Below are 20,346 nucleotides of genomic sequence, written 5' to 3'. Positions count from 1 at the left end.
TTGATCTTTATCGGACGATGGAACTTGGGGTTTTTGCAGTGGCAACCCACCCCTCTTCTTCTTCTTCTTTAACGACCCCGAAGACCCACCACTCTTCTTTTTCAATGACGGCAACAAGCCCGAAGACCCACCACCAGTAATCAACTACAAATGAAGAAGACCACTTCCATGATCAGGGTGCTAATCGACGATTCGTTGCGAATGTCGGCCAGTAAATTACTCACCATCGCGGTTCTGCTGGAGAAGGAATATGGGTCTGTGTGCCGAAGAACGAAATCTCAAACAAGCCTCGACCACTCCCAAGCTAGAGTCCACCTTCCGTGGATGTTTTAACATACTTTCTCTCTCTATGATGGTGCTTCCTAATACGTAAATCTTCGATCTACAGCAAAGATGGGTCGTCTCACCCACAATGGCAAAACTGATGATTAGGGTTTCGGGGCAAGGAGCACCGTCAGTATTGATGAATGGCTCTTAGGGTTTGATTGGAACCAATACGCGACATCGATCTGCGGTGATGGCGGATGATGGTGTCGTAGTGGTGGCAATGGCTGGTAATAGTAGGCGGTAGTGGTGGCAATGCCGCCACTCCTCTTTTCCTCTCAGCTATTCCATATATATATATATATATATATATATGGGCAATAGTGTATATATATATAAGGGCAAATTTGAATTTTTATGAGTTATGATATTTTACAATAAAAATGAATTAATATTGAAGGGCAATATCGTCTTTTCTAATGTTTCAAGGGCTTGTTTGGATTACAATTATAACAGGGTGTGTCTTTATCCAAAAAACAGCTAAGTTGTATATGGTTGTCAATACATCAAACCTCAAGGGGTGTCGTTGTAATTAACTCTATTATTTAATAATAGTGTATATATAGAGAGATATAGAAATATTTAAGAGATTTGTAAATTTATCCTTTTATATATTTTTTTGTAAAGAAATATAGAAGAAGAAAAAAAAATAGACTCGGGTCAGTACATAATTGATAACATTCTTGTGGCCCATGAAGTACTCCATTATCTGAAAAATAAGAGAAAGGGGGAAAATGCATTTTTGGCTTTAAAATTGGATATGAGTAAGGCTTATGACCGACTAGAATGGCCCCTTTCTGTTAAATATTCTTGGTCGGTTGGGATTTAATAAAAAATGAATTCGCCTGATTTTTGCCTGCACTACTTCTGTCTCTTACTCAATTGCTATAAATGGTCGCCCGGTGGGCTTTTTTAATCCTTCCCGGGGACTGAGACATGGAGACCTGTTATCCCCTTATTTTTTATCTTGTGTGCAGAAAACTATTCCCAGGCGTTTCAGAGAGCTATGCAAATGAAAGTCTTAACTGGTATTCAGATTTACCGTGGCGTCCCATCTCTTTCACATTTGTTTTTCGCAGTTGACTCTATTATTTTTTGCCAAGCTATTTGCTCAGAGGTACTATCCTCAAAAAGAATTCTCATGGGTTATGAGCATGCATTGTGGCAGATGGTGAATTATTCAAAATCGGCCATTTTTTCCTCAAGAAATATGAAGAGCTCAATGCGAAAGTAGCTATGTCATTTCTTGGGTATTAGGGAAGAGGGCTTACTAGCTCGGTATTTGGGTATGCCCACGATTATCGGGCTCTCAAAAATGGATGTTTTCAATTTTGTGTCTTAAAAAGTGCAAAATCGGTTGGTGGCATGGAAATCACACCTTCTTTTTAAAGGTGGCAAAGAAGTTCTTATTAAGGATGTATTAAGCACTATACCGACTTATGTTATGGCGTGTTTCAGGTTGCCTATCACTCTCTGCGAAGAGATAATAAAGCCTATAAAATCTTTTTGGTGACGAAAAAAACCCGAAGCTAGATTGTCAAAATGGGAAAGCTTGCGTAAGAGTAAGAAAGAGGGTGGTTTTAGGGATATAGAGGCATACAACTTGGCTCTTTTAGTGAAGTAAGCATGAAATTTTCAAGTTCATCGGAAAGGTTTAACTTTTAAGCTTTATATGGCGAAATATTTCCAAAATTGTTCTTTTATAGAAGCTGAGTTGGGGTCAAATCCGTCATGGGCGTAGCGTAGTATACGGTTAAACAAACCTATAATTAAAAAAAGGCCTCCAGTGGATTGTGGGTGATGAAAAATCTTTAAGTATTTGGAATGATTTTTGGTGTGAAAACACATTTGTACCCTTTCAGAGAGTGGAGGAGCTTATTGATGCTTGCACACACTCGTGGAACATCCCTATTTTTACTCAACTCTTCTATATATATGTGGTGGCTGCTATAAGGAGTATCCCACTTAGTGTGTAGGGTCGCGAGGATAGCCCAAGCTGGGCTTTTACTGAGTCCGGGATTTTTTCTGTCAAATCAGCTTATCATGTGGCTTGTTCTCTTCAGGCTCAACCATCGGGCTGTCTGCCAATCAATCCTCGGTGCTGGAACCTTATATGGAGATGTAGTTGCCTCCCAAAGGCCTAGCATTTTTTGTGGTAGTGTCTCCAAGGGGTGCTTCTAACAAAGTTTGCTTTGAAAAAAAAAGGGTTTGGCTTTAGATGATTGTTGTACTTCTTGTGGAGAGGGACCTAAAACAGTGGAGCATTTACTTTTCAGTTGCCCTATTTCTATTCAAGTGTGGAAACTTTCTCCTCTACGTTTTGATTTTATTCCTGGATTGTTGCCTCCTTTGAGAATGGTGGTTAGCTGTGTGTAAGCGAGGTGTTGAGGCTAGTAGTATGGCGTCATACATTGCGTGGGCGATTTGGAAAGCTAGAAATAGCTTGGTTTTCAAAGGCGAGAAATATTGCCCCCAAAAGATTGTTAAAATAGCAGTGACCGCTTTTTGGGAGTTTTTTTTTTTTTCCTAGTTGGTACTCACATACACATGCCTCTACTAAGGTTTGAATCCTGCACTGGCCTCCCTTTGAGAAGTAGGGGCCTGGTACCGCTAGGCCACAAGCCTATTGATCTTTTTGGGAGTTTAGTGATGCTTACTTAAATAACCCAGATGTTCTTAGGGGTGGTCCTTCAAGCGTTCTTTTAAATAGTAAAATTTGGATGCCATTGTCAAGTGTAATATGGATGCAGCTTTCTTAGCCTATAAGGGGTTGGTTGGGGGTGGTCTAGTTTTTTGAGATCATGACGGAGTTGTCATGAGAGTAGTTGTGCTTAAGAATTTCTATGCTTCTTAGCGGAAGCGAATGTCATGCGAGCAGCATTACTTTGGGCTCTGAGCTTTCATTTCCACAGCTTGTGTTTGGAAAACGATTCACTTATTCTTTGTGAGGCTGTGCTGGGTAAGAGAGCTTGTCCCGCGAGCATTTCTACATTTGTCTATGATATTCACCAACTTATATAGCGGCACATGAAGCAGCTAAACTTTCTATGTGTCATCCAATGGAGGATCAATTTTTCCATGGTTTGCCTAGCTAGTTGGGAGGTTGTGCTACTTCGGGTAGCCTGGCTTATGTTTTGCAATGTGTTTGTTTATGCTATTTTTTTGCCTTGTTAAAAAAAAAAAAAAAAAACAAACAAAACAAAACAAAACTTAGTGATCTCTTACTCTTTGTGGAGCAAGAAAATTCTTCCGTACTTTCTATAGTGACCATTAGATTAATAGTCATATTCTAAGCTCACCTATATGCTTTTCTTTTAATACAAAACCAATATCATTTCTAGTTTCCAAATTTAATATTTACCAATACTATTAATTATAAAAACAAAAGGTAAGTACTAAAAAAATAAAAATAGAAATCTATTTACCCTAAAAATCAAAAATAGAAATCTTTTCACCCTAAAAATCACGGCTCACCGCTAATTGAGTTTTTGTTTTCTTTGAAAAAAAAATAAAGTGTTAGAAAATTGCATCCATGACTTGATACTAAAGTTGATATTTCTTCTTTGTTTGAGTTTGAAAAAGAAATTAAAAATTACACTATTAACATACAAAACATTGACTCAAAAATAATTTAAAAATTAAAAATAAAATCTCTATTTTTTAATCCACTTGATCAACTAATTTGCACAACACTTAACCAATAAAAAATTTAATAGATTACAATTTAAATTATTGTATAACTCTCTAAAGGCATGTTATTTAAAAATTAGAAACTCAATCTATTTTTCTCTAACCCCTTTGTCAAAAATTGTCTCATCTTCTTTATTAATTTTGTTTTATTTTTTTCAGTTTCTAACTAGTTGTAAACACTTCCAATCTGTTGGGATTATATGCCCTACAAATCAATTAATTATTATTAATTCGATATTTTATTTATAAATGTGATATTCATGCATTGGGCTTTACATATTTTTGCATGAGATGCATTATTATCCTCAAGTTGCATTATAGGTGACTTAAATGTGTAAATGAGATTTACACGCAGGAGAATTGGGTTCACCGATTTCTTGCACCTTGACATTGTTCGCAGTCAATTATAAAAGTTGGGGACTTTTATCTGTAAGAATGTAACACACTTGACCTCTATAAGATAGGATGGTTTGTCTCGACCATTGGGGTAGTTGACTCTAAGGCAGTGTATTAGTGTGCTTGGAGTACACTGAACTATAAGATCACACCATACAAATTACTGTTATTATTTTGGTATGTTTCTTATCTACTAGATACATTAAGCTCTAAATCTTGAGAGGTTTAGTGGACTCAAGTTTCAATATTGGTCACTTTAACTTACCAACATGTGAGATCTTTTAAGGTCAATACCATGGTATCTTGGGTGGCTAATATTGGAGCTCTGAGAACACAAATGCTCAACATGGAATCCATACTCTATAAGAGTTAGAATATCCCCTTGATGCAATTTAATAAGTTTGATCACTGGAACCTGGTCAGAGCATTTTAGTAAAATGTTTACTAAATTATTTTTCTATTATTTATTTAGAAAAATATTTATTTTTTTTAAAAAAAAAATTCTTTTATAAAAAAAATTCAGTGATCATAATGATTAAATTGGTTACTCAAGGAATATAAAATATAAGTAAGCCTTAGGTGGGACAGTATTTATTTTCCTAGGGCTACTTATGGATATTTAGTAGTAGAATGACTTATATATAATTATTTAGTAGATAGGGCCTTGTTGTAATTTCTAAATCCTAGAGTGCAATTACAATACTATTGTGGTGCTTATTGTAATTAATTGGATAGGATAGAGTTATGAGATAACTCTATCTATCCAATTGGAGCTAGGATAAGGAAGCCCTCTTTGATCCTCATCTCTAGGCCCAGACTTTTTTAACCGATTCTCTCAATCATATATTCTGTGAGATATCGATACAAAATATTGGATCGTATATTATCCAAAAAAAGAGAGTGAGAGAAAAGGTTAGGGTTCCACAAACCTACATTGGGGTCATAGAAGTGAAGACTCATTGGTGTTCAAGGGAAAAAGAGGAGCAATCAAATTCACTGGTTTTCTCAGAGCGTTGACGATTAATCAATCGTCAAAAAGGTATGAGATCCCTTCACAGTATTTCTTGATTGATAAAAATCACGTGGATTTGATCCTGAAAATTTTTAAATACTTCCGTTGTGCCTTCACAATCATCAATGTCATAATAAGTTGCACAATATCTTATTTCTAATTCTACTATAATAACAAAAATTTATTGACATAATGAGGAGATTTACTACAAAATATACTATTATTCTATGAAATTTTAGATTTCTTTTGTAAATTAGTTTTTCTTAGTGCTTTCTTTAATACTGTTATTATTATTCTATCATTATTTATTTATTTTTCACTATCATCATTTTTTTTTTTTTTGGTAAGTAAAAAAAGCATAAAAGGTAATATGTAAAGTTTCAACAAAGATATCACTCCACCACTATTATTACATAACAACCCCCATTTTGGCTTGATCACAAACCAATTGTACCTAGGGGCGGAGCCTCCCATGGGCCCATGCTGGCCCATTAGTTTTAATTACAAATTGACCTATAATTTTTAAAAGTTTTCAAAATGCCCCCTCCCCCCAAAATAATTTTTTTCTAGAAAATGGCTATTAATTTTTATTACACATAGGCCAAGAATTTTTAAAAAAGAAAGTGAAAAATGCCTCCTGAAATAATTATTTACCCTTGGGCCAATTTATTTTTATTACAATTAGGCCTATAATTTATAAAATTTTACAAAAGTTCCCACTAAAATAATTATTTTTTAAAAATATCTTTAATTTTTCCTTTCTTTTCATTCTTCTTCTTCTTCTTCTTCTTCTTCTTTTTTATATTCTCTTTAAAAATAAAAATAAAAAATAAAAAAAAAAAAAAAAAAGCTTGCTAAAAGGACTCTTTAGCAACTTTTTTTTTTTTTGCAAAGTTTAGTAATTAAATTTGTTGCTAAAAGGACTCTTGAGATCGGTATTTTATGTTTCCATTTTTTTAAAATAATTATTTTTCAAATTTTTAAATGGCATTATTCCACCATTATTACAGTTCTATTTTTTGACTTATTGTCTTGCATCACCATTAACTTGAAAAAAAATATAATTTATCATCTTTAATACGGCGCCCCTCCTGAAACAAATTCCTGACTGCACCCATGATTGCACGACATAACAGGTTGGAAGATTTCATCATGGGCTATTAGGTTTTAAGGTACCAGTCAATAACTCTTGCATATGAACACAAATGTTTTGAATCATTGAATGAATGTAGAGTTTGAAAGAAAAAAAAAAATGCTTGCTTCTAAAGTCTCATTTAAAATTTAATGATTATTTCTTGTCTCTCTCTAGTGGAGAGGCTAAATGAGGACAACTTCAGCTCTTGAACTTCAGCAATTTCTTTTTCCCACTCAAGAGAATAGGCAATGTCAACTTTAGCATTACCTGATGGTTGCAATCTGACACTTTTTTTTTTTTTTTTCCAAAGAAAATAAATTTTCCAATTAGTGGTGAGACATGACTATTATTAACTGATTTTGTAGAGTACTTCATAATTGTATTACCAATCTAATAAAAGTAAACAATGAAACAAATTTTCAACCATGTTAATAGTTCTTTTTCTCTGATGCAGATAAAAACAAAATTCAACTTGTCAAATATACTTGAGACTTAATATTAGTGTTAAAAAATTAAAATAATATATAGAAGTTCTCAAATAAAAAAATTACAAAAGTATATTTAGTAATTGAAATAGAATATATTAAGATTTGCTTAGTATATACCTAATATTACTTAAATATAAAAATAAGTATTGAGTATAAAAACCTTCGTCTTTAAAATCACTTTTTTCAATCTGGAGACTACTGAATATTTTGGGATTTTTATTGGAGGTCAAGTCAATTGTTTTTAAAATTTGGTAGTTATCTTAATTTAATGATAAGGATGTTATCTCTTTTTTCTTTTCCCATAATTTTTAGAAATAGTTTCAAAAGTTCTACTAGTTTTTGGATTACTTTTGTTTTAGAATTTCTTTATTATAAATACATGTAATGTAGAGAGCATAATTTTGGTAGATCAATTCAATTATTAATAATATATCAAATTGCTCTATAATTTTATAATAAATTTTTAAATTAAAATTTTTTTTTTTTTCATTCGTGGACGTTTCATGGCTTCCGCTCCAAGATGTACAAGTCAAAAGGTATTTTACATAGTTATTCAAGCCGAGTTAGTAAAACCATGCCCAAATTCTGCCCAAATTCAATTACGCTTCTAAAATTTTTACCACCCCAACCAATCTCATGGTCACAAATACCTTTTCACACTAGTAAAATTTTCTAATAGGACTCGAGCAATAGGTTTGTCTCTCATTTCTGTGACGTGGATATGAATACGTCCCCAGACTTCCCACTGTTCTTAAATCAACACAATCTCTCATTTTTGTGACATGGATACATTTTTGCCACAGAGAGACGACGTGCAGATGATATATACAAGAAATATTGCAAATGTGGAGTGTGAACAATATCAACTAGCGAACTCTACCACATCAAATAATTTATTGAATGTCACCGGGACACACATTATATTATTGTATATCATAACGTTTATTTACAATATAATGTACCTATATATAAGTCAATGGTTATATATATATATATAGAGATAGTGATAGTTTTGGAATGAAATTAATTTACAGATATAAAAAATAAAGATTAAGGAAACAATTTTGAAGGAAAAAATAAGAAACATATATATAATTTTACGAAGAATGAGAAAATTCAGAGAAACACTTTTTATCTTTTCATAAAAAAAAAACTTATATATTATTATAAAATATATATAAAATGTAAGGGAGAGAGAAAATCCAGAGTGGCACGTGCCCTCAGTCCTTCACTCCCTCAATGTCACGTCGATGCATCTACACTGACATTCAATCTTCCAACAAATGACAAAATTGAAAACGTAGAGACCTGTTTAATTTAGTATTGTAAAAGTGAAAAAAATAAAATGAAGGGATTCAAATTTTCGTTTCGTTGAGAATTTTTATAATTTGATGGAGAAACTTTTTGTATTTTATTAAAATTTGTTTTATATTTCAAGTTTCGAAAAAAAAAAAAAGGAAAAAAAGAAGAAGAAGAAGAAGAAGAAGAAGAAGAAGAAGAAGAAACACAACTCTTTTAAGTGAAATAAATACTCTTTAGAGTGTATTTGGTTTAGTTTTAGGGAGCTGATATTGATGGCGCTCCAATCTCTATTTTTCTTAGAATGAAACTACAAAAGAGTCCACATATCACAAGAAATAACTTGTATGTTTTTAATTTCATATTTGCCCTTCCTATTAAGATTAGAACTCCTGGCTCGAAAATGAAAAATCATTTGACTTCTTTCCCACACTCCCGAATCATTTGGGCATTTAGTTTAATTCTAATTACTATTAATTCTTTGGTCTATCATTTACGGCATTCAGTTTAATTCTAATTACTATTTATTTTTTCGTTTTTTTGGTTATGCGTTTGTTTCACAATCTCTTTATGCGTCATATGTGTTGTGGAAAATTCACAAATTTATGGAAAAAATATTAACCACGATATTCATACACAAGATAATGAACAACAATACTAACAATGAATCTTTCATTAAATTGAATAATACATCATTTGAACAATATGATATAAAACATTAAATTAACAAGATAAATAATTCAGCAATATAATATTAATATTAGCTCAAAAATATAAATTAAGAAGTAAAACGATAATAATAAAATAGGTAAGAAAGTATTGGCCTGCTTGTTGAGGTATGTGTGAACACATCGACCTAAAACTGATAGTCATCTCCTTCGTACGGGTATACGTGAAACTAGTTAACTCCAAGATACAACCCAATCAGCTCGCAGCGGCATCTCCTCCATGTGCACGACCACAGAAAGACTAGGTTTAGGTCTAAGTTTATATAAGTCTAGTTACTCATAAACTCAATAGGTAAAATACTCTCAAGTACAGTATACACACATATATATATATGGAAGAGTATAATAGATAGATGGAAACCTATTCTTTTAGAGTCTCACTCACACTAGATACACGTATCCATACTTCGCCAATTAGAATGATAAACATATAACCTATTTATAGTGTAAATGAATGTGACGGTTATAGTAACATAAATAGAGAATATAATAATTTAATTAATAAATATAATAAACCATTCTATTAAATAGTATTTAATATAATGTAACTTAATATATAATTTAATATATTTATTAATTTTATTAAAATATTACCCAACAATCTCCACCTATTTTAATAAAATAAATATATAATTGAGCAACTTTATACTATGCAATAGGTGTAGGTGTTTTCCGGACTTGAACCTACACTTAGTGTGATAGTCTCCATTTGAGGAACCTGAATGAACTAAGTCTTGAATTCGGTCCCTTGAGCCAAACTTTAACATATCACACACATAATACTGATGATAGACTTGGTTTGGCGGGTTAGCGCGATTAATGGCCATGCGTTGGTATCTTCATCTTCATAAAAACTCTAGGGAACAGCCCAACTCCCACGGTCGCGACCTCATGACGACTTTCACTTAGGTGAATCCTCCAAGGATATATGTAACCTATACCCTGTGAGAGTATGCTCGCCTCGAATTCATTAAGGGCAAAGCCCTTCCTTAACATCACATCATAACACTGATGCCATAGGGATGAGTAGGAAAGAATCTCCTCGAGAAACCTCCTAAAAAGAGTGTTGTTAATGAGTCACCCAGTGCAAATTATTTCTACCCATTGAACCTTTCGTCATGTGATTAAATTGCCAATCAGAAGGTTGGGTTACTTCCGTAGGTGACTCCCTTGGGGCTTAGGCCCATCCCCCTCGACATATATAGGAATATGTCCTAAGAAGACTCTTGGTCTTTTTTATATCCTTTCTTCACAACTCAATTCTTTTTTTACTTTTTTTTTTTTTTTTTTTTTGATATTTTTCCTCTCTATATATAGTTTTTTTTTTTTTTTTTTTTTTTTTTTTTTTTTCACCCCACCACTTCCTTCTTATCAATCTCATCTTCTTCTTCTTCTTCTTCTTTTTTTTTTTAAATAATACATCACTGAATAATACCTTGTTTCAAATTTTTGAGATTGATAGTTAGCTTTGTTTATTCTATCCGGATAGAATGTTAGAATATGTTTTGGTTGCAAGATTGCAATATTGGAAGTGGCATAAGAGAGAATTAAAGTAAGTCACAGGCACACGCATACACATAGACACACACACCACATCGGATGAGAGAACTCGGGCAAGCCCATGCGATCTTCCTCCACTATACAAAACCTTAATTTCATTAAGTATGACCGGCCATGCTAGAACACCTGCTATGGCAAAGGTCTGGTATATGGTTACATATTTTTCCTTTAAATATATAGCTATTAAATCACAAATAATAAAAATCCTTTCTAGTGATCAATTTGCACCAACTTCTTCTTTAAGCTTGGCCCTCTCTGTGCCACCATAGCCATTTTCATAACATCAACGTCTGATTGAACCAACCTTCAACTTTCAAACCTCTAATGCTACGTTTGGTGTGTAGGAATGGAATGGAATGCCCATTCCAACCATTCCTTTGTTTGGTTTGCAACTTAAAGTGGGAATGGCCATTCAATTGGAATGAAAATCCATTCCACAACTACACTTATGGAATAGCCATTCCATTCCCAAGTAATTCATATTCCAAGTCCAAAAACCACCATTACCTTCCACTATAATCATCTCCGCCTTTCACCACCACCACCACTGCCTCCCACCACCACCGACTTTCACCATCGCCCACCACTTTTCACCACCACCGCCGCCTTTCACCATCGTTTGCCGCAACCACCACTGCCACCTTTCACCACCGCCGCCTTTCACCACCGTTACTATGATACCCCCGGATTTTCAAATGCGGGTTGGCCAGGCCCACGCCTGAATATCCAAGAATATCAAAAACAAATCGGCAATAATCGAACATATAATACAAATATGATCAAAAAGAATAAATAAACTGCTGAAAAGGAACTAAACTGATAATCTAACAATTCCTCCAAAATAAACTTCCATTAATAAATTCCTCTGATACAAGTAATCCTCCAATTAAAAATATAGCTCAGGAATCCGTAATATGTGGACCCCTGGAAAACCAAAACCGAACAATCAACGATCTACATCTAGATACAGAAATCATAAAGGGAACTCCTATATAGAAAATCTAGAAGAATAAAGTAGACAATCCCTGCTCAGCACGAACAATCCCTACTCATGATGACAACCTGAAAAATGATGGTGGGTCAAGCCCACAAACAAGTTATACTCTGCTATAGTCCAAGCAGAGACTCGATACTCAGATACATCCTAAACAACTCAACAATAACTATATAGTCCATAACTATATATATCCACACTAAGGAACTCTCACTGGACTACAAGGCAGTCTCAACCTGACTAGTAGGCAACATGTAAAACGCACCCGAAGTGGGCATGAGAACCTAGACCTAGCAGGGTACACCTCAAACCATCATAACCAGCTATGCATCCCACTACATATACGCTCCCTAACCATCGATCCTAAGACTTAAGCTCATATCGTGGTACCATAATCATATATATATAAAAATTCATCCAAAACCAAAGTAATGCCGCTCAACTGTTCGTTGCCTTGACACGACATATATAAGTAGGATTTAACACTATAGTTAATCCATTCCCTTATTCCAGAGTAGGTAGGATTTAGTATTTTGAACTAATCCGTCCCTAGTATATTATCGTCTCATACCGGTGCATACAATCCACAAAATCTATATAATTGACAGAACAGAAATAAACAGTTCATCAATTAAAATCCAGAGCATGATATAATGCAATAAGATTATAAACTGAGCACCTTATATTGATTTATTTAAGAGTAATATCATACTAATCTATTTAACTTACTAGACCACAATCAGCAATTAAATCTTCCCTAACCATTAACAGCATGCAAATAATTATTCAAATTTCATGATGTCCAAATTTCAGCATAATAGCATGGTTTAACAATTCTAGGATTTTAACATGTCTATTTAAATCATTAAAAAAACTCCACTGAAGTCCAGAATCACTTTTTAGACCCTGCAGTTCCAAAAATACCAAATATACACCCAAAGTGCACTGCCAGACAAAGGAGTCGCCTCCCTTATGGAAGGAGCCGGCTCCTCCCTTTGTGGAAACGGCTCTCCCCCATGGGGAACAGGCTCTACACCTTGTCGAGCCGGCTCTCCCTTATACAAAGCTGGCTCCCTCCTTTAGAGATTCGGCTCTCTTTCTCCCAGAGAGTCGTAAGCTGTAACCCGTCATCTTTCTCGCCTCCAGCAACATTTAAAAAACTCTGTAACTCATTGTTAGGGTTCCTAGGAGTTTAATCTATGTCCCGATTTTATTCCAGAAACTCATAAAAACTTAGTATGCATCATTAACAACAATTAAAAACACAACAGATGAAACAATTGATAAGAAGAATCAGTTTCAAATAACAACACATAATAACAGTTATTATTCTCAATTAATATGCATACAAGTTCAATTTTTAAAGTCCGATTTAATCTTGGAGATTATCTAGGCATGCACAGAACACAGGTCTACGGGAAGGAGTAAGATATAAAACTTGCCTCTAGGTTTTGGATTGAAACCTTAACCTTTATTTCCTAACTTTTCTGACGATCTTTGGCCGCTGTTGAAGCCTTCCATTGCTCTGGTTCTAACCCCCGAACAGCCCTCAATCTACCTCATTGGTTTGACCTTAAGTCCTAGGCCAAAACCCTAGTTTCTTCTCTCTCAAAAACTCTCTATTTTCTCTCAAACCTCTCTGTTCTTTCTCTCTGCCTCCACTGCTATGTGAATAGGGTTCTAAAACCCTTGGCAGACACAACCTTACATATATATAGGTTTATACAAACCCTAATCCCAACCCGATATTAAGTCGGCTAATCCTAAAAAAAAAAAAAAAAAAAGGAAAATTAAAATATAATTACATATGCATATAAGGTCATATACGTGATAACCAAATATATACATATAATTTATAATTATATATATATAACCTACTAACATAATATTAATATTATTATTATTAAAACTAAATTATTATTAAATAATTAATAATAATAATAATAATACTCTATCCTCTTAAATATATATATTCAAGTATATAAACACAACCAACCATATATGGGTAATTATCCGTACCTATAAGCAACCCCTATTCAAGTAGTCCATGAGACCTAACTATTGGTCCATTACAACTATCCAAATCCATCCTTTTAAACTAAAAATAAAATAAAATACACATTTAATCAAGTAAATAAAATTACATTTAAACAAAAATCATCATTTAACAAATAATTTCCTACCACAATTAATTTAAATAAACCACTTAAGCACACACTTACAATTAAACATATAACATGAAGCCACATAAGCAAACTAAAATACAAGAAAATAATTAAATCATTTTTATATCCTTTTGAAAACTAGGGGCATTACATTCTTCCCCCCTAACAAAAGGAATTTCGTCCTCGGAATTCATGAAATTCTGAATTATTTTATTTTAATTCATTTCCGTTCTCGTGTGAACTCAGTCCCTGTGTATGGGCTCCACTGAAGTCCAATGCATCCACAATATTCAAGGTTCCTATATTTAAGAAACACTAAAATATCTTATACGTAAGTTGTATAGGATACACACACAAAATTCATATGCATCCAGCACTAACAAGTGGGTAACGCGAATTTATAGGCTACTGCCTCAATTGATAAACACAATCCGTAAAAAGTCAATTTAATATAAAAAAAAAAAACTGACCTACCTTTAAAACGCACATTTCTTTTTATTTGAAAGACATCCTCATCAACTGTTTCCTAATAGAAAACCCTAGTGCACGAGTTCAACTATTTACAAAATCCTACTACCGCCTCCAAACCGCGCGTAATCCATTACAAATGAGAGTATTTCTCTCCGACGTATCATTAAATGAAATCAAGGTCTCATTGTACAACCCTCACTTCCATTTAAAACCAATAGGTGAGAGGTCTGCACTATAAACAAAACCTCAAACGTTGTCACACTAACCTCTATTTGCCAACAATATAACGGATAAAAATCTGAAAGGCGAAGTAAACATTTCCAATTATCCATGAAAACCTAGGATATATGTTCCAAACATATCCTTCATGATCAAATATAATTTATCGATCAAATCCCTCATCTAGAGATATGAAGTAAAGTTACTGCTCTAATATCGTCAGAAAATTCATTCGAAATAAAAAGTTATTGCACTTTTTATCCACAATAACGGATATCCACATCCTATAATGTACTCCATTATCAGTGTAATGTTCAACTGACATGAAACTCCAAAGTGAACATTACTCTAATTAATGTTCATAAATGAACGTACTCAATCCATCACTCTAATCTCATACGGAATAAAAATTCCAAATCAATGTCGATAATTTCTACCGACCTTCTAGTCCTGATTAATCCTACTCCCAATTTTTAATAGGAATTGGCAAAAATCTCCAATGATATCCGATTATCATTTTTTCACCTTTCTACCAGGTGTTACTCTTATAGACAGTTATGTACATGTCCCTATTCGTACTGGCTCACCAAAACTACATTAGATGTCTCAATGTAACGCATAACCATCTGAGTGCACTGTGAGAAATTTACAAATTTTACATCTTAGTCACTCCAACATCATTCACAGAACCTATTAATCCTCCTCCAGTACTTTAAGCTTTATCTTAGTAAAGTAACACCGCCTCCAGGGTCAGCTCCAATATTCTAAGTTGACCTCCTTAATTTCCTTGGTAATAGCAAGTGTTATTATTACACAAGCTAAAAAAACTTTAACTGCTAACTCAACAACTAACCAAAAGATTTAAATATCATATCGGTTGTTAAGAACGTCCACTTCCATATTCCCTTCCACCAGACAGAACTTAATGCAAAGTGTGAAGTACCACTTCTATCCACCTAAGTCGTCTCGGGATCCATTCTATTCGTATGAATTGATATCCTACCGGTTCAAAATAGACAAAATTAAGTTGATTCAATTTATCAGTCAACCAATATTCCAACCAGAATCCTGAACCTTGTGTAAAGTCAGTAATCTCTCAACTAAATCCGTGGAAAAATGCTCTGTCATCTCCACTTCAGTATAGGAAATGGCTGTAAAGGACCCAGTGATCTCTGATGGTCCCTTTCGACTATCTAATAAATATTAGACTAGGAGACAAAATCACTATGTCCCTCATTCTACCTGTCCTCCAAACATCTGCTTCATACCGTGAAGCATCTTGTTTCCACCAGGATGAACAAAAACTAAGAGTTGTGAAACTGAGTCCTTGCATTCTCCTTCCAATTTGTCTACAGAAAGTACCGTTAGCCTGGTACCACCAGTTTTCATCTACACTTATTGTTTAAATTAGAGCATCATCAAAAGCTAACTCTGCCACTGAATCCATGCACCACTAATCCGTGATAAACTTACCGATATGGAAAAATCAATCGGTAATTTCATTTATCAAAAGTCAACTAGCTATAACTTTTCCACACACCCCATGCACATTTTCTTTATTATATAGGTGATCGGTCTCCCCATCCTGTCTTGACACACCCTGCTTCTTTAATACAAGTAAGTGTCAATCAGACTTCTTATCTAACTTCAAAAGAATATGAAACTTTTCCATCCTCCAAACAAGTCATCAATTTCCTAATAACAACGTTAACTAATTGTCGCGAAATATAACCTTAAAATAATAATAATAATAATAAATAAATAAATAAATAATTCCATATTTTATACAGTGTAGAGACTTTGGTTCCTCCTCCAAGAGCAACACCGGCAACTCCTCCAAATGACATACTCGTGAATAGTGTTTTGGTTAAGAATAGACTGATGAAGATTTAGTTAGTCTACTATCCTCTCTCGGTATCATTTCAACAAGTACCTAAACCAACACTAAATCCTCCTGCCGTCTTAGTGACCACTTTAGAAATTTCTAGAGAGATGTTTTGCAACTCTGACACCTCTGATAAACCATCATGGCATTACCGTGGACTTTATTTACCACAACCTCATGAATACCTAATAATTAACAACCACCATTATCATGGCGTTGCAAAAAGATACAAATCCATACCTAGCATAAAGTATATCAAACTAATCGTTCTAGATTATTTAACTTGTATTGATGGTTTAACTATCCCATCTCAAAAAGCCTACCATAATGACACATGTCCAGGTCCAATAGATTGGCTAGATTTATGTGTATCTACCTAATCCTATGACCTCATGCTCATAATCCTAGTGTAAATAGCGCTATTACTCCATGTTATTAAAAACAGTAGTTGGCTGATCACACACTTGTATCCCCAACTAAACCACATATCAAACCCCAAATAATTACCGAAAATAAAATACGTATGATATACATAATAAAACAAAATACAATCCTACTTAAGACATCATTTTTTCTATAAAAGAAAGTCTCCTTTAGAATCAACTTTACCAGATTGGTTCGCAATTTCCTTTTATAGTTTCGTAGATAATCATCCAACCTTGAAACATATTCTTTAAACATAACTTAAAAGCAACATTCATTTACCTAAGCAAATACCAATGGCTTAACCCTCATCCTCTTTATATGCGGAATGCAAACCATCTAACGTGGCTTTATAAAGCAACTTAGAAAGTCACAACATAATACCAATGCTCTCCTGTATGTGATACAAAATTATATGTTTTGTTCTAATAAGAACTCTATTAAATCTCCAAACTCCTGAAGAATACTCCTTATATACCTCTTTTAGAGATGATAAAAAAACTTAACTATTTGTAGATTCATCAACCCCAATTTTACTATTATTATTTGGTACACTAGCAAGTAAGATCATCCTCGATCGATCATTCATCTTCCAAATTTAGTACCCTCTTTCTTGGATACGCTGAAACCTCCTCCATTAAGATCCTCTTCGACTCCTACTCCTTGCTTGTCTCCTTTTTGAGAACAATTAAAGTCGTGTTGACCCTGATATGCGGTGCCCTATCATGTACACCTAAATCCTTCCTTGGCTTATACTTTTAAAGTAATGCCAACCCGGAACTAAACCATTGATCTCAAATTCTGCCTTCTGGCAATGAAATCGATAACGTACTACTTTACTCCTTTGAGTCCTTCTCGCTTTCACCTTGGACTCCATCCTCCTCCTAGTCTCAACCATTCCGTAACTATGGAATATAATTAACGTCAGCTCCTTCTAACGAACCGCAAATAGAGTACAACAAATCCTTATATGGACTCTAAGTTTTAAGAGACGCAAAGCGAAAGTCATATAACGAAAAACATCCTAAGGACACTTGAACCTGGAATGCTTTGATACCAACTGTGATACCCTCAAATTTCCAAATGCGGGTTGGCTAGGCCCACGCTCGAATACCCGAGGATATCAAAAATAAATCGGTAATAATCAAACACAGAATAAAAATATGATCAAAATAAATAAATAAACTGCTGAAAAGAAACTAAAATGATAATCCAACAATTCCTCCAAAATAAACTTCCATTAATAAATTCCTCTGATACAAGTAATCCTCCAATTAAAAATACAACTTGGGAATCCGTAATATGCGGACCCCTGGAAAACCAAAACTGAACAATCAACGGTCTACATCTAGATACAGAAATCATAAAGGGAACTCCTATGTAGACAATCTGGAAGAATGAAGTAAACGATCCCTGCTCAGCACAAACAATCTCTACACCTGATGAAAACTTGAAAATGATGGTGGGTCAAGCCCACAAACAAGTTCTACTCTACTACAGTCCAAGTAGAGACCCGATACGCAGATACATCCTAGACAACTCAACAATAACTATATAGTCCATAACTATGTATATCCACACTAAGGGAGTCTCACTGGACTACAAGGCAATCTTAACCTGACTAGTAAGCAACATACAAAACGCACCCAAAGTGGGCATGAGTACCTAGACCTAGCAAGGTACACCTCAAACCATCATAACCAGCTATGCATTCCACTGCATATACGCTCCCTAACCATCAATCCTGAGACTCAAGCTCATATCGTGGTACCATAATCATATATATATATAAATTCATCCAAAACCAAAGTAGTGCCGCTCAACTGTTTGTTGCCTTGACACGACATATATAGGTAGGATTTAACACTATAGTTAATCTATTCCCTTATTCTAGAGTAGGTAGGATTTAATATTTTGAACTAATCCGTCTCTAGTATGCCACCATCCCATACCGGTGCATACAATCCACAAAATCTATATAATTGACAGAACAAAAATAAACAGTTCATCAATTAAATTCCAGAGCATGATATAATGCAATCAGATAATAAACTGAGTACCTTATATTGATTTATTCAAGAGTAATATCATACTAATCCATTTAACTTGCTAGAGCCACAATCAGCAATTAAATCTTCCCTAACCATTGACAGTATGCAAATAATTATTCAAATTTCATGATGTCCAAATTTTAGCATAATAGCATGGTTTAACAATTCTGAGATATTAACATGTCTTTTTAAATCATTAAAAACCCCCCATTAAAGTCTAGAATCACCTTTTAGCCCCTGCAGTTCCAAAAATACCAAATAAACACCCAAAGTGCACTGCCAGATAAATGAGCCGCCTCCCCTAAGGAAGGAGCCGGCTCTCCCCCATGGGGAGCCGGCTCTACACCTTGTGGAGTTGGCTCTCCCTCGTGGAGAGTCGGTTCCCTCTTTTGGAGAGTCGGCTCTCTCTCTCCCAGAGAGCCGTAAGCTATAATCCGTCATCTTCCTCGCCTCTGACAACATTTAAACACCTCTGTAACTCATTGTTAGGGTTCCTAGGAGTTCAATCTATGTTCCGATTTTATTCCAGAAACTCATACAAACTTAGTATGCATCATTAATAACAGTTAAAAACACAACAGATAAAACAATTGATAAGATGAATCAGTTTCAAATAACAATACATAATAACAGTTATTACTCTCAATTAATATGCATACAAGTTCAATTTTTAAAGTCCGATTTAATCCTGGAGATTATCTAGGCATGCACATAACACAGGTCTACGGGAAGGAGTAAGATATTAAACTTGCCTCTAGATTTTGGATTGAAACCTTAACCTCTACTTCCTAGCTTTTTCGGCGATCCTTGGCCGCCGTTGAAGCCTCCTACTGCTCTGGTTCCAACCCCTGAACAACCCTTAATCTACCTTATTGGTCTGACCTTAAGTCTTAGGCCAAAACCCTAGTTTATTCTCTTTCAAAAACTCTCTGTTTTCTTTCAAACCTCTTTGTTCTTTCTCTTTGCCTCCACTATTACGTGAATAGGGTTCTAAAACCCTTGGCAGACATAACCTTACATATATATAGGTTTATACAAACCATAAACCCAACCCGATATTAAGTCGACTAATTCTAAAAGAAAAGAAAAAAAAAAATATAATTACATATACATATAAGGTCCTATCCGTGATAACCAAATATATACATATAATTTATAATTATATATATATGACCTACTAACATAATATTACTATTATTATCCTTAAAAGTAAATAATTAATAATAATAATACTTTATCTTCTTAAATATATATACTCAAGTATATATATACAACCAACCATATATGGGTAATTATCCGTACCCATAAGCAACCCCTATTCAAGTAGTCCATGAGACCTAACTGTTAGTCCAATACTACTATCCAAATCCATCATTTTAAACTAAAAATAAAATAAAATACACATTTAATCAAGCAAATAAAATTACATTTAAACAAAAATCATCATTTAACAAATAATTTCATATCACAATTAATTTAAATAAACCATTTAAGCACATACTTACA

The sequence above is a fragment of the Cornus florida genome, unplaced genomic scaffold, assembly GCF_030987335.1.
Source record: "Cornus florida cultivar Cherokee Brave unplaced genomic scaffold, ASM3098733v1 CherokeeBrave_3.0.0_Hap2_Chr04, whole genome shotgun sequence".
Taxonomy (NCBI): domain Eukaryota; kingdom Viridiplantae; phylum Streptophyta; class Magnoliopsida; order Cornales; family Cornaceae; genus Cornus; species Cornus florida.
This window is presented reverse-complemented; position numbering follows the sequence as displayed.